Raw genomic sequence first — 14,771 nt, forward strand, 5'->3', positions numbered from 1 at the left:
TACTTACACTTTAGGCATTTCTTACTAACTAGGCTAAGGTCCACTTGGTGAATACCTTACTCTTGCCCATAATCGACTACGGCGATGTGTGTTGTCTGGACCTCAATCAGGTCCATTTGAACAAACTTGATCGATTGCTCAACACCTGCATTCGTTTCATTTTCGGGTTGCGGAAGTATGATCATATTTCCCATTACAGATCTCTCCTTAAATGGCTACCAATCCCTGAGCGTAGGAACTTGAGAATTCTTTGTTTACTCTTCACTATTCTATCCCATCCTAGTAACCCTTCTTACCTTAAATGTAAGTTCACTTTCCTTTCCGAATCTCATGAAAGATCTCTCCGCTCTTCAAATAATCTATCTCTTTCTACTCCTATTAATCGGTCTGGGTTTTTATTTGATTCATTTGCTGTTTCTGCTGTTCGTCTCTAGAATTCGTTACCCGAGTCCATCCGTAAAGCTCCTTCACGTGACTCATTGAAGAGGCAAGTTAAGGGGTTCTTCTTAGCCAAAATTTAACCTAATTTAGTGAACTCAATAAACACTGTAATTGTGTTTTGATTATTATTGTCGTCAGCTTATTATGTATGTATGTATGTATGTATGTCTCTATGTATATATATGTATATGTATGTATGTATGTATATGTGTATGTATGTATGCAAGGTTGTATCTGTTTATGTATGTTTATATTTTTACCGTATATATATATGAATTTATTTGCTCATATATATACTAAGCCACTAACTTTACTTTATATTTCCTCCCTTTTTTTTCCTCTTCATCTGAATTTTACTAATACCTGATTTTGCACACCTACAAACCTCTGCTCTTGTACGTCCTAAGGTTAGCTGGTAGAGAATGCTTTTAGCATTAAGCCCGCCTTTTGTACAATTCTTTAATGTATTGTGCAATAAAGTATTAATAAATAAATAATGTAATAAAAATATTTCAAACTAACTTTTACCCACGGTTCCGGTTCCATTGAATTTTTTTTTTATATAAAAAGTCCTATGTTACTATTAATACCTCCAAAAATATGTCTACAAAATTTCACGATGATCGGTTAAGTAGTTTTTTTGTGTGAAGGCGTAACAAACAAACTTACATTCACATTTATAATATTAATTAGGTATAGGGACGTATAATTTAAAAGTTCTGGCTCTACATATGACAGAGAATTGTCCTAATGTTTTGAAGTCTTTTTGCGACAAAGACTAAAACTATGTCCACTTAAAAACAAAAAGCAGCTTCATTGTAGTGAAGAGACGTTTTTGCTTGTCACCACTCACTTTTAAGCTATCTTTGCCGCCTGTGAAGGCACACGTAATTACAAGCAAAGAACCGCCGAAGTGATACGAATGCAGCTCACGATTTGCAAGCATAATGGAACATTTTACTAGTCATTTCCCTGTGAAGCAAGTATTCGACATCTTGTGGCGTTATGCAGCGTCGCCATTTTCCGTAGACAAGGAGATATCGCCTGAATACAACTATATGAAAGATGCTCTGCCTTATATTTGCATCAATGGTCAGAAATCTACTACGTGAATATTCACGTAGTAGATTTCTGAGAGCTAATTATAGCGCAGTCAAAAAAATTCTCCAGATTAACTAGATTTCCTCGAAATATAAAAACTCATCATCATCATCACTTCAGCCTATCGCAGTCCACTGCTAGACACAAGTCTCCCCAAGTTCGCGTCAAGTATTTTGGCGCGAACTAATATGTTTTGCTCATAGTCACCATGCTGGGCAAGCGGGTTGGTAACCGTAGAGCTTTCTTTGTCGCACCGGTGACGCTACTGCCCACCTTCTGCCTGTGTATTTGAAAGCCGGCAGTAGGATGGTTATCCCGCCATCGGTCGGCTTTATATGTTCCAAGACGGTAGTGGAACTGTATTATCCCTTAGAAGCCTCTCCCTCACCACACCCACAGGAAGAGAGGCGGTGGCAATATTCTTTACTGCCGAAACGCCACAGCAGCATATAAAACTAAAAAGAACATTTTGGTTTTGATGTCCAGAATAGTTTTGTTTAATTATAAATAGAAAACAATGAAAGTAATCAACCTAGAATATTAAATATATATTTATTATTTTATTTAAAAATGTATTATACTATTAAGTAAAATTTAGATCTGAGTACGGTTTAATTACTCTCAAAGGTTTTCAGAAGCTATCGACAGAATTATTAAAACCGAACCGACCGAAAAGTTTTAATTCGTGAAAGCAAATCGATTGTAGAGAAACATCAAAATTATTCACTAGTACTTACAATAACTTTACGAACACTGTAGGCAAGGAGTACCTACTGGAAAGTTTTCTTGTTAAAAGTTCTCAATTGCTAAATGAGAATATTAATTCACAAAATGACTTCCTTAAATTGTTTGAATAAAAATTCTGTATGATGAAAAACAAAATTCGTATTTAGCATATATGTTAACCGATACAGATAATTTGTTTAGTAAGTATAATTATTTCATGATATTGCTTCAGGATCCGTAAATGTCCCATTTTATATTATAGCATAGAGCTAGAAATCGTGAGAATTAACAAAATTCTATGTATAACACTCAAAACATTTCAATAGCCATGTATCAAAAAATTTTTTAAATTAAATAGTTTTGTTACTTATTAGTAGTATTGAGTGATAAATAAAACGCTATATTTTGTTAGCGCTATACTTTAGAATGGCATTTTAGACAATTAACCGACTTCAATAAAAGGAGGAGGTTCTCAATTCTACTGTGTTTTATGTATGTCACCTTAGAACTTTTTACTGGATGTACCGATATTGATGTTTTTTTTTTTGAAAAGTGGTGCTTGTCATTTAGTCTCATTTAACTTTATAACAACTTTTTGAGTAATCTTTGATAACGCGTATTTACTTGACTATTTTTTCGTTGACCTACGTTGTAGTACTTGTCGATGTAATTGAAGTCGATTGTTTTTTCGTTTGAAGCCAACATAATTTACTTTAGTCCTTCTGTTTTAAATTTTATTTAAACAAATTCGCTTTTAAACACAACTCTTATTAACAAAATCATACATTTCTCATCGACCACATAAATACATTAAATCAAGGATAAACAAGACAATTTACATAAGGACGAAATCTAAATATACAGTATTTAGTAACTATTTGATTCATAAAAGTTCATGAAGTGTAAAAGGAAAGCCGTTATATGGATAACATCTATCACGAGAATTTTGTAATACTCCTGTCACATTTGCCACGCCAGACAGCCCCGTCTGTTCAGACCTCGTGAAGACAGCCGGAAAATTAGAAAATAAACACTGACTTCCTGATACTTTATTTTTTCTCACGCATGAGAAGAATAAAGCTGAACGCGTTACAAATAATAAATAGCGAACAATTTATATACACAATTACATCGAGGATACAAATGAACTTTATTCAATTAAATGTGAGGAATTACCGCAGGCGCTTCTAGTACATACCCTTGGGGCTTAGGAGACAAATTTCTCTGGAAATAAATGCGATTCAAATTCAGACAAATAGTCCCTGCGCGGAAGGAGCAGTTTACCAGGAAATTCGTCCATCACTCCGGGTCGACAAAATGTTTCGTATTCCTTGCCCGATTCGAAGAATCCACTGAAAAAATTTATTTAATTAATATTGTTTATTGGCAACAAGATCGCATTATAGAACACATGGAAAAAAATTATCTTTCTTTTAATATCTTTAACATACAGACAGCGTTGGCTATGCTTAGTGCCTGTGTTAAATGTAAAATTCAACTGATATAGCTATAAATTGTAGTACAATATAAATGTACATTTTATGTATAAGTGATACTTATTTAAACACAGGCCTTTATTAACGACTTCAAAAAAGTAGGAGGTTTTTAAATTCGACCGTATATTTTTTTTATGTATATTCGAGGATAACTTCGTCGTTTATGAACTGATTTTGATAATTCTTTGTTTGTTGAAAAGGATCGAAAAACAGGATCTGATGATGGAATCCCAGAGAAATCGAGGGAAACCCTCGAAAATCGTAGTGACGACTAGTGCGTTTGTTAATATTTTTTTACTTATGTTGTATTACTTGTCGATGTAATTGAAGTCGGTTTTTTTCATTAGCGAGCAAACACAATTATTAGCTAATTTTCTTGAAGAATAATATTTAAAATTAGCATTTTAATTGATTTGTAAATTTTATAATACAGAAGTACATAAAATGTACATCTATATTCAACTATACATTTTCATTAATTTTATTCTACTCATTCGATATATTCATATCATGTAATCCCTTAAAATGATTGATTAAACTGATTACAAACATAACATGAGTTTTAATTAATTAAGCATACGAAAATATTTTTAAAAATTATTATTATATAAAAAACCCACGACTAACATTGATACTTTTAAGAAGCTGGATGATACGGCTATAAAGAATGTCAGCTAGTTTGAGATAAGCACTTATAATTAAAGAATACTAGTACACTCGAGGTGTCATTTGAGCCTTATAATGAGGATTTTGATATTTATTACTTAATAGCCGTATCCGTTTTTTTTTTTTGGTCGTACCAACTCAGAAACCTTTGTAGGCTTATGCACAACACCTTGCTGAAGATCATGACATGATCAAATGCATAGTTTACGTTATATATATATATATATATATATATATATATATATAAACTAACAAATCTAAGATCTTAAAATATTTAGGGAATTTTAACGATATTCAAATATATAATAATAATAATAATAATACACTTTATTGTACACCAAAAACAGAAATAATACATATCAAAGAAAGAAAGAAAATATTGACAATATATTCATTAGGTACAAAGGGCGGCCTTATCGCTAAAAAGCGATCTCTTCCAGGCAACCTTAGGGCAAAGGAAATGGTCTAGCGTCAGCATAGGTGTACAAGTTACAACAAATTTATTATAAATATTCAAATAATTAAACATATACATACATACATACATACATACATACATACATAAATAGATACATAAATACATACATACATACTACATACTATAATAGATACATAAATACATATATGTATACATTATAATTATGAATTACTTGTTTATTGTTGAGTTTGAAGAAAATGCTTCCAAACAGTCTTTTTAAAAAGTGCAGGTGTTTGTACACGTCTGATATTCAAGGGCAAGGTATTCCATAAGCGAGACGCTGGAACTGTAAAAGATTTGTCATAAAAGGAAGAGGAGTGAGAAGGAATTTCAAGAAGAAAATTACTGTCAGAACGAAGAAAGCGTTCGTGAGAATCACCAAGGAATTTAAAACGTTCTTTCAGATAGGAAGGGGTAAAGGGATTAAATAAAATGGAGTAAAGTAGGGTAAGGATATGAGTATTCCTGCGAAGGCGAATTGGGAGCCACTTGAGTTTTTTGCGAAATTCCGAAATATGGTCATATTTGCGTAGTCCAAAGATAAATCTTATACATACATTCTGAATGCGCTCAAGCTTATTAAGCTGCTCCTTTGTAATGTCAAGATAGCAAGTATCAGCATAATTAAAAATTGGTAATAGGAGACTATGTGCAAGAGCAATTTTAGTAGGAATGGGCAGAAGATTACGCAATCTGCGGAGAGACCCAACCGAAGCGAACAGTCTGCGACTAATTTCACATATTTGAGGACCCCAAGAGAGATGTTGGTCAAAGATAACACCTAAATTTCTCACGCTTTCGCTATATGGAATGGTGAATCCATTAAATGTAACAGGAGATAGCTCAGATTTATCAATGCGGCTGAGCAGTCTGGAGCTTCCTATAATAATAGCTTTCGTTTTATTTGGATTTATATTTAGGCCATAGGCTTTACTCCATTTACCAATGGCTAAAAGGTCATTGTTTATACGCGATACACACTGAGATAAGTTATGAAAAGTGGAGTGAGAGTATATCTGGAGATCATCTGCATAGAGGTGGTAGAAAGAAGATATTACATTACAGATAGAGTTTATAAATATTGAAAACAAAAGAGGGGAGAGCACGCCACCTTGCGGGACACCGGTATTGACCATTGACCAATTGGAGTATGAGTCATTCAATTTAACTCGCTGCCGGCGACCCTGCAAGTAACTAAGAAACCAATCAGCAACCTCAGGAGATATGTTAAGATAACGTAAAATATCACATAGTATATCAAAGTCCACGGTATTAAAGGCGTTACTAAAATCGAGTAACGTTAATACCGTGACCTGATGGTTTTCCATATTTGATCGTATATCATCAGTTATTTTTACAAGCGCAGTAGTCGTACTGTGACCTGGACGAAAACCGGATTGCATGGGATTCAACAGACGGTGTTTTAAAAGGAAACTGCTGAGCTGTTGATGCACAAGCCGTTCGAGTGCTTTGGACAGAAAAGGGAGGATGGAAATAGGACGATATTCGGATAAGGACGACGGATTAGTTTTTTTTGGGAGAGGTACAATTTCAACATCTTTCCATATCGATGGGAAAGTGGAGGTAGAGATGGAAGTATTAAAAATGGATGTAGTTACCGGTGTTAGTATATCAAGGAGAGGAATGATCATTTTCCGACTAATGCTATCAGAACCAACGGAATTTGAAGTTATTGCTAATATATTCTTCTTAACATCACATTCAGAAAGCTGATCAAGAAAGAAAATGGGAGAATCAGGAACTGACAAAGCTGAAAGTTGATTTCTTGTATGGGCTTTAGTTGCACTATCTATGGCAACAGACGAAGAGAAGTGGAGATTTAACTCGTCAAGATTAAGATTTTGAGAACTATTATCCAGACGCGCTTTGCCAATTCCAAGAGATTTAAGAAAATTCCAGACTTTGCTAGAATCTTCTTCTTCGATGACAGATTTGTGGATATGGCGACGATGTGCATCTCTACACACCCTATTACAGTGATTCCGAGCCTTTACGTATACCTCTCTATTAGCCTCACTGTTATTCAGTCTATACCGCGATTTAGCACGAACTTTTTTTACCTGCAATTTTTTAATTTCTGGTGTAATCCATGGAGCAGGAAGATGTTTTATTCTTACTGGTCGAATGGGTGCGTGAATATCGTAAAGTTGTGTAAGCAGAGAGCTGAAAACAGCTACCTGGCTGTCAATTGTACCTGCATCGTAAACCGCAGTCCAATCAATCTCAGCTGCATCCCTCCGCAGTTGTTCCACACCCATTCCACCAAAACTACGCTGCAGAAGAATTCTTGATTTAAGCTTAGGAGGTTTGATTTTGTAGGATAGATATGATAAATCGTGGTAAGAAAAAGCATCAGCAGCACATTGACCATGTTTTTCAACATGGTCAATGGAAGAAACAATAATTAGATCTAAAAGAGAAGGAATACAATTTGGTAAAGTATGAGTGGCAAGCAAAGGTAAGATATGAAGATTTAAACCATTAATTAGAGTTTTTAGCCGGGAAGACCGGTGATCGTTTTTGAGCAGACAGGTGTTAAAATCACCCATGATTACCGTATGACTATATAAAGGACTAAACTGTTGAAGTAACAATTCAAGCGAAGTGAAATAGTCTACAGTAAGACATGGGCTATAAAAAACACCGAGTAGGAGTTTTGTGTGTGACAGATTCACTTCAACAAAATGATGCTCAGCTCCACCGGCCTGAGGTTGTGAAGTATCTATGATGGTAAAAGGAATATGAGAGCGAAGATATATGGCAACCCCTCCACCTGTCCGACCAATGCGGTCATTACGGATCAAGTGAAATCCCGGTATGGAAAAGGAAATAGAAGGCAAACAAGGTTTGAGCCAAGACTCGGAAACTAGGATAGCGTGTATATATTTATTACCAAAAGATGACAATAAATCTGGATAATGAGCAGGAATACTCTGTGCGTTTATGTGGACTAAATTAAAATTCTTGGGAGTGTTTTCAAAACAAGAGTTTAACGTGTCGCTCAAAGAGGGTATGCTATAATAACTGTCATTGTTACTTGAGTCTTCGAAAGCAGACGATAGCCATAAAAATGCGTCACTATCATCAAAGAAAGACATTAAAAAAAATAGATAAATAAATTAAAGAAAAAAAATATATATAATAAATGTAGGTATATAAAAATAATAAAAAATAAGTAAAAAATAATAAAACAATATATATAAATATAATACAATAACGTGAAAATAATAATAATAATAATAACAGGAATAGATATTAAAATATATATATATATATTATTAAGGTATAAATAGATAAAAATCAATTTCTATATAAATTAAACCTTTAAATCAATAATATAATAATTATGATAATAATAAAATAATATAAAAAAAAATAATATATATCTTAATTAACAAAAAAAAAATCGGACAGATTTTATTACTTACAACAAAGTACACATTTTAATCATCTTTTAAGAAAAACATACAGAGTTTTACAATATAAAAGGATCCTTAGACCAAGTTCAAATCGTGCTAAATATCATTTTGGTATGATACACGAATACTCGGCTAATGTAAAGTTAAAAAAATACATAGAGATCGATTTTTTTTTTGCTTCAGTAACAATTATTACAAAGTGACGTTCAAAACAAAATGTTTTTCTTGTATGCTATGTCTAGATTGTATAAAACGGTAAATTGTTTAAGTGTCCAAGCCTCATTGACAAAATTATAACAACAGCACGTAGTCAACTAGTCAAGTTGGGTTAGGTTAACCGTTTATTGAATAATACAGAGCTTCCTTTGACTCGACACTCTGGTTTTACGAAGTTACTAGTAGATGACAATATTGTTATTACAAACTGCAAATTTAATAAAATAGAATTTTTACGTTGAATATTTTTATAACACATTCATTTATAAAAAAACGAATTTAAACAAAAGTGTTTTATTCATACCCTTTAACAAGATGTGCATCTGAAGAATATGTAATTGTAAAGAAAATAATTTGTGAAATACATTAATAGTAAATGATTATCTGCAATTATTTCGACGCACTTGTTATCGTCATCAGCAAATCTATAAAAGGAAAAGATTGTGAATTTTAAATGGTAAAACTCAATTTGAATGTTTAATAAAAGCTTTTGAAATATCAACAGCCAGCATTACTATCAGTCAAATGTCAAGGGATGTCGTGACTACATAACATTCTCCGATTGCTCAAGCCCAGGCGAGCAAATAGATCACCGTCCCTGATGCTTGAGCGGGCAAAGTGCTCCAGTATTTTTGGGACACGTATTTTTCGTGTCTAACCTTAAATATTGTGTATCTGTTCACATAAATACTCACAAGTTGGACTGTACAATTTTTTCGTTGTAGTAAATAATGTATGACGCTGAAATATATAAGATAGTTACGAATATAACTGCCAAATAATTGTTTCCATCCCTCCCTCCTTTTAAGAGCAGAAACGTATGTATGTTTGCATACGTATTACTTTAAAAGGTTAAAATTCGATTTTTTTAACAGTATATAATATACCGATTGAAACTTTTAGTAAAAAATACTAAACTCATAGAAATAAAATAGAAATAAAGACCATTTGTGAAATATAAATGTCTGTTAAAATATTTTAGCTCAATTTTCAAACATAAGTTTAAAAAAAATGTATATATGTAAAACTCTGAAAGTCGATATAATTTAATCCAGTAAGCATACAGTGTATAATTACGGCTCAACTGATTTATATTCTGTGGTAAATTATTGGTATTGCAAATTGATTTTGTTTTGTTTTAATTAATGATAATGAATATTATATTACATCGATGTCAGGCCAAATTGATTAATTTAATACTTGTTTACAATCGTTTTTAATTTGAAAATCACGAATCAGATAATGTGTATACATTTTTATAAATTGTAGAGGAACAGAAAGCAAATTGTTAATTAACGTAAGAAGTTTCAATAGATTTTATGTTTGATCTCAGATAAGACTTTGATGAAGACTTTTCAAGAATTTACAGCATTTAGTAAACCATTCATTTTACAAGGGTCGTCGAAACCACGAAACAATGGAAGCAGTATTCTAAGTTTGGAAACTTTCTATCTCTTCTATCTTTATAGCAACAAAATTATACTTTTACATAAAAAGTTTTATCTTTAAAGCTTGGTTTCCTTTTGTAGTTTTAATTGCATTTTCAGATGAAGCAAAATTTTATATAATTAGTAGACATACTTTAAAAATGTTATTTTTCGTACAAAATGTCAAAACTAAAATAAAAATAATAATAAATAAATATATATTACATACACAGACTCCTGTTCCTAAAGTAAGCAACTTAATGCTTGAGTTATAGTTAACAGCTGACTGTTATAACTACATATAAATACCATGATCTAATGTACTCGCGATGCGTCCAACAGTCAAAAATGGAAGCACATCACCAGGAGCATTAGCCTCAGAAATGTTATCGACCCACCAAACACCCAACCATGTACCTCGTCAACGCAATCACTTAACCACTCTGACAAGAGTATACGACCAAGAAGAAGATATATAAAATTCTCGTGTCAAAATGCTAGTTACAATACTCCTCCGAAACGGCTGGAATGATTTTTATGAAATTTTGTGTGCATATCGGGTAGGTCTGAGAATCGGCCAACATCTATTTTTCATATCAATAAGTTATTAGGCGAGGGGGAGGTATATGGTAAAACAACGTTTACGGGGTCAGCTAGTACTTATAATATAAATAAATACATAGTTGCATATCACAACCAGACTCGAGGCGGGAATCGAATCTACAACCCCCGGAGCAGATAGGAGTGCCACACGTGTGTGCAAGCTACCCCAACGGTCTTGTTATTTTAAATACTTATGTATTTTGTCGACATGATATTTATTGAAAATAGTAACATATCACATTACGTCTATTTTAAATTTCAATACTATTCGAATGTAATTTGAATAAACAAAATCATTAAATTCGCACAAAAAAGTTTTTTAATCTTGAAAAAGTGGAACACTCCGGGATAAAATTGCAGAACACTAAGTAGTTTACGAAGTTAAGTTTTACTACGGTAAATATTACGAAAGCAATATCATTTTATAAGTAAGGCTCGGGTTCAAGCAAAATTGGACATAAAATTAGCTCACAGTAAGCTAATTTTTCACTCAGTAACTATTAGCGGGGCGTGTATAATGTAAAATTCCGCAGATCGAGTATTATTCGTCGCACTGTAAGTGATTGTGTTTGTATAAGCTGTCCCTATCAACGCTATCCACACGGGCTTAAGTATTCGATCGGCTGTTTGTGGATTAATAAAGTATTGCGTCGAAAATAGATTTCAATCCTATTTGAACAACGCATTTTGGATAGATTTATTAACTTTGGATCGATTATTAACTAAAGAAAACCCGAAAAAGTTACCCCGACCTAGACCGATTTTTATGAAGTTTTGTGTTCATATTGGGTTGGCGTGAGAATCGACTAGCATCTATTTTTCATAGCCCCAAGTTATAAGGGGGGGGGGGGGGGGCATTAAGGAGGCGAATAACATACCTATATGGCATAACAACGTTTGCGGGGTCAGCTTGTTTAAATATATTATGTTACGCGTTTCCAAGTATTTTACACTCAATACGTTAAAATTGATGCGGGTGGTAGGTAAATCAGGTAATACTGGGTGTGGAGTATTAATGTTGGTGCGCGGCTAGTGAGCCAATCTAAATTTATAATAAAACTATAACAGGTCCTATTTTATTCGCTTCTGGTTAAAATAATGAGCATTTAAATAGGAAAGCTTCAATGCAAGTCGTAAATTCTTTCTTTAGAATATTTAACGCTACAAATTTTAATTAAAGAAGAAATTAAACGTGTTTCTAAAGGAACAATTATTAATTATATATTTTTATTTTATTAGTTCCAGTTTTTTTTTATAATTATATTACGTGATTTTTTATTGTACTTTAATTTTTCTACCTAATACCTCCTCTAATTTCTGTCTGTAACTGATCTTTTTCGGGTGTGCTGTAAGAAATCTCTTCTAGGGATAAGCTCACCTGTCACACATGATTTTCAATGACAAATGTTTGTATTCAATTCTGTACGTATAATAAATTGTTTAATATTTTTAATTTGATTAATAGCACCTAATACCTATTGTCTAAAAATTCTAAGTGCCTGTTTATAATAACTATTCAGAAGGTAAACGATTAGACTGAGTGTCGAATAGGATAAATTAACAGCTTTGGATAGGAACATTTAAAATCAAATTGTTTTTTATTGCTTTTGAAAACTATAAAACCTATTTTTGTAACTAAAATTTTCTATAAAAATCTGATTCAAATATCAGAGTACATGCGACTTCGAAAGGTTTCATTTTACCTGCGGGTTACTCTTAGTTTAATGGTTTTTGTATGTTATACGAGTATGTAGTACGAAATCGTTTAAGAAGGTCCAACAATTTCTACTCCAACATTTCGATAACCGCAAATACGTTCACGTTTCGCTCTCCATTTTACAAGGGTCTTTTCTGAACCGCGGTACGTTGACTGCTATCTTTTGTATCTGGACCTATGTACACTAACTACTTCTTACTCAATGTTAAGGATGAATATATATTGAAATAAAATAACCTATAATTCCATTAGTCAAGATTCTCTTAACGATCCTCTGAATAAAAATAGAAATTGATTTTCAATAAATATTATATTCACCCTATTTGGTGTCTCAGGTACTATAATATATATATATATATATATATATATATATATATATATATGGACATATGGAGTTTAGGAGTCCTCAATGGACCCCTAAACTACTTAACCGATTTTAGTCAAATTTGCACACCGTGTGCAGTTTGATCCAACTTAAAAGATAGGCTATATTTTATTTTGATATATTATGTTATTATTATATTTCAGAAAAAAATAAGGTGATACGAAGTTCGCCAGGTCAGCTAGTATATATATATATATATATATATATATGTGTGTGTGTGCGTTTGTGTTTCTGTGCTGGGTAAAGTAGCCAGAGCTCCTGAGGGTAGGGGGTTGCGGTCTTCAACGCGCTTGTGACGCTTCTAGTGCTGCAGACGTCTATAGGCTACGGTAATCGCTTACCATACCAACCATACCAAAAAATACTTTAATCATATTAGGGATGCTACAAAGCACAGAAAAAGTTATAAAAAAATAAGAATGAAACATAATTATAAAGGCCAGTTACAAATTCCATCTGTTTAAAATTAACAAACGTAAAATAAGTAAAGGAAAAATAAAACAAATAAGACGATAAAATAAAAATATAAATAGCTTTCTAATTTTATTCTATGTGTATAAATCATTTAACCACTCGCCATTGACGTACAATGGTACCTTAACTTTATAAGAATACTAGCTGATCCCGCAAACGTTGTTTTGCCATATATTTTATTAACCTTCTCAATCCCCCCCATAACTTAGGGGAATGAAAAATAGATGTTGGCCGTTTCTCAGATTTACCCGATATGCACACAAAATTTTATAATATTTTATAAACCCTCATAACACCCCCCCCCTACCCCTCTATAACTTAGGGGTATGAAAAATAGATTTTGTTCGATTCTCAGACCTACCCGATATGCACACAAAATTTCATAAAAATCGGTCAAGCCGTTTCGGAGGAGTTTAACTACAAACACCGCGACACGAGAATTTTAAAAATTGAAATGTAGTATAGTCTCGAAATGAAGAAGTCTTGTAAGAATTTTAAGAGCATACCTTTCAGCTCCTATATGAAAAAATTATATTTTAAAATAAATAAATAAAACTAGACAATCATGTATTAATTTCAAACCGTTGCCAAAAGTTTTTAACATTTTTCTTCTTTTCTACACGAATGTCATAATAGCTGCCATCATTACAGCGTAGTAACAAAATTATTATGCTTTTGTATTACAACGCGCTATCTCATATGAAATTATTATTGTTCCCTTATATATAATTACGTTTAATTCGACAATCACTTCTTTTCACCGTGTTGGGTCCTTTTGTTGTCATTCACAATAAAATGGTCCTCTACAATGGACAATATCGTCGAGTTGAGGATAATGTTCACCTTTATGCGCATATTTATAGACACACGTCCTCGATTGTGTTTCGTTTGGATTTGTTATATCATTATCATATTATAGTTCATCTACTTGTATAATAATTCCGAAAAGCAATTACATGTCTAGAAAAAAAATGTAAACGTAACTGGATTTTACATATATTATCGTATTTCCTTTTTTTGTACTATAAACAACTGTAGCATATCTATAATATAAAAATGAGTCGCTGAATGTGTTGCTAAGCGCAAAACTCGAGAACTGTTGGACCGATTTCGCTAATTCTTTTTTTAAAATATTCCTTGAAGTACGAGGATGGTTATTACGGAGAGAAAAATTCAAAAAAAAAAAATGTTAAAATTTCCTGAAAAAGTCTAAATACAACACTTTTCTATACTCCCATACAAAAGATTTGTGATAATACTTAAAAGTCAATTTGAACTTTAATACCATACGATAAAGTTTGTGTTAGGCGATACGAAGTTCGCCGGGTCAGCTAGTTTTACAATATTATAATATATTAAACATTAAGAAGCGGGTATTGGTTTGTTATGCTTAGAACTCAGATGTGTAAAAATTTCCTTTTTCATCACCCGAGTAAGATGGACTCTATTAGATTAACATTCTTTTGTCGCTTTGTGAACCATGCTTATTTCACTAATGATTATTTTTTTCTATGCTAAACCTATTGTAGCAATTAAATTTGGCAGTAAAAACGGAAAAATCATGCCACATTTCTAGGAACAGTTTATTTTGTCGATTCCTG

Source organism: Melitaea cinxia, chromosome 11 (assembly GCF_905220565.1).
Source record: "Melitaea cinxia chromosome 11, ilMelCinx1.1, whole genome shotgun sequence".
Lineage (NCBI taxonomy): Eukaryota > Metazoa > Arthropoda > Insecta > Lepidoptera > Nymphalidae > Melitaea > Melitaea cinxia.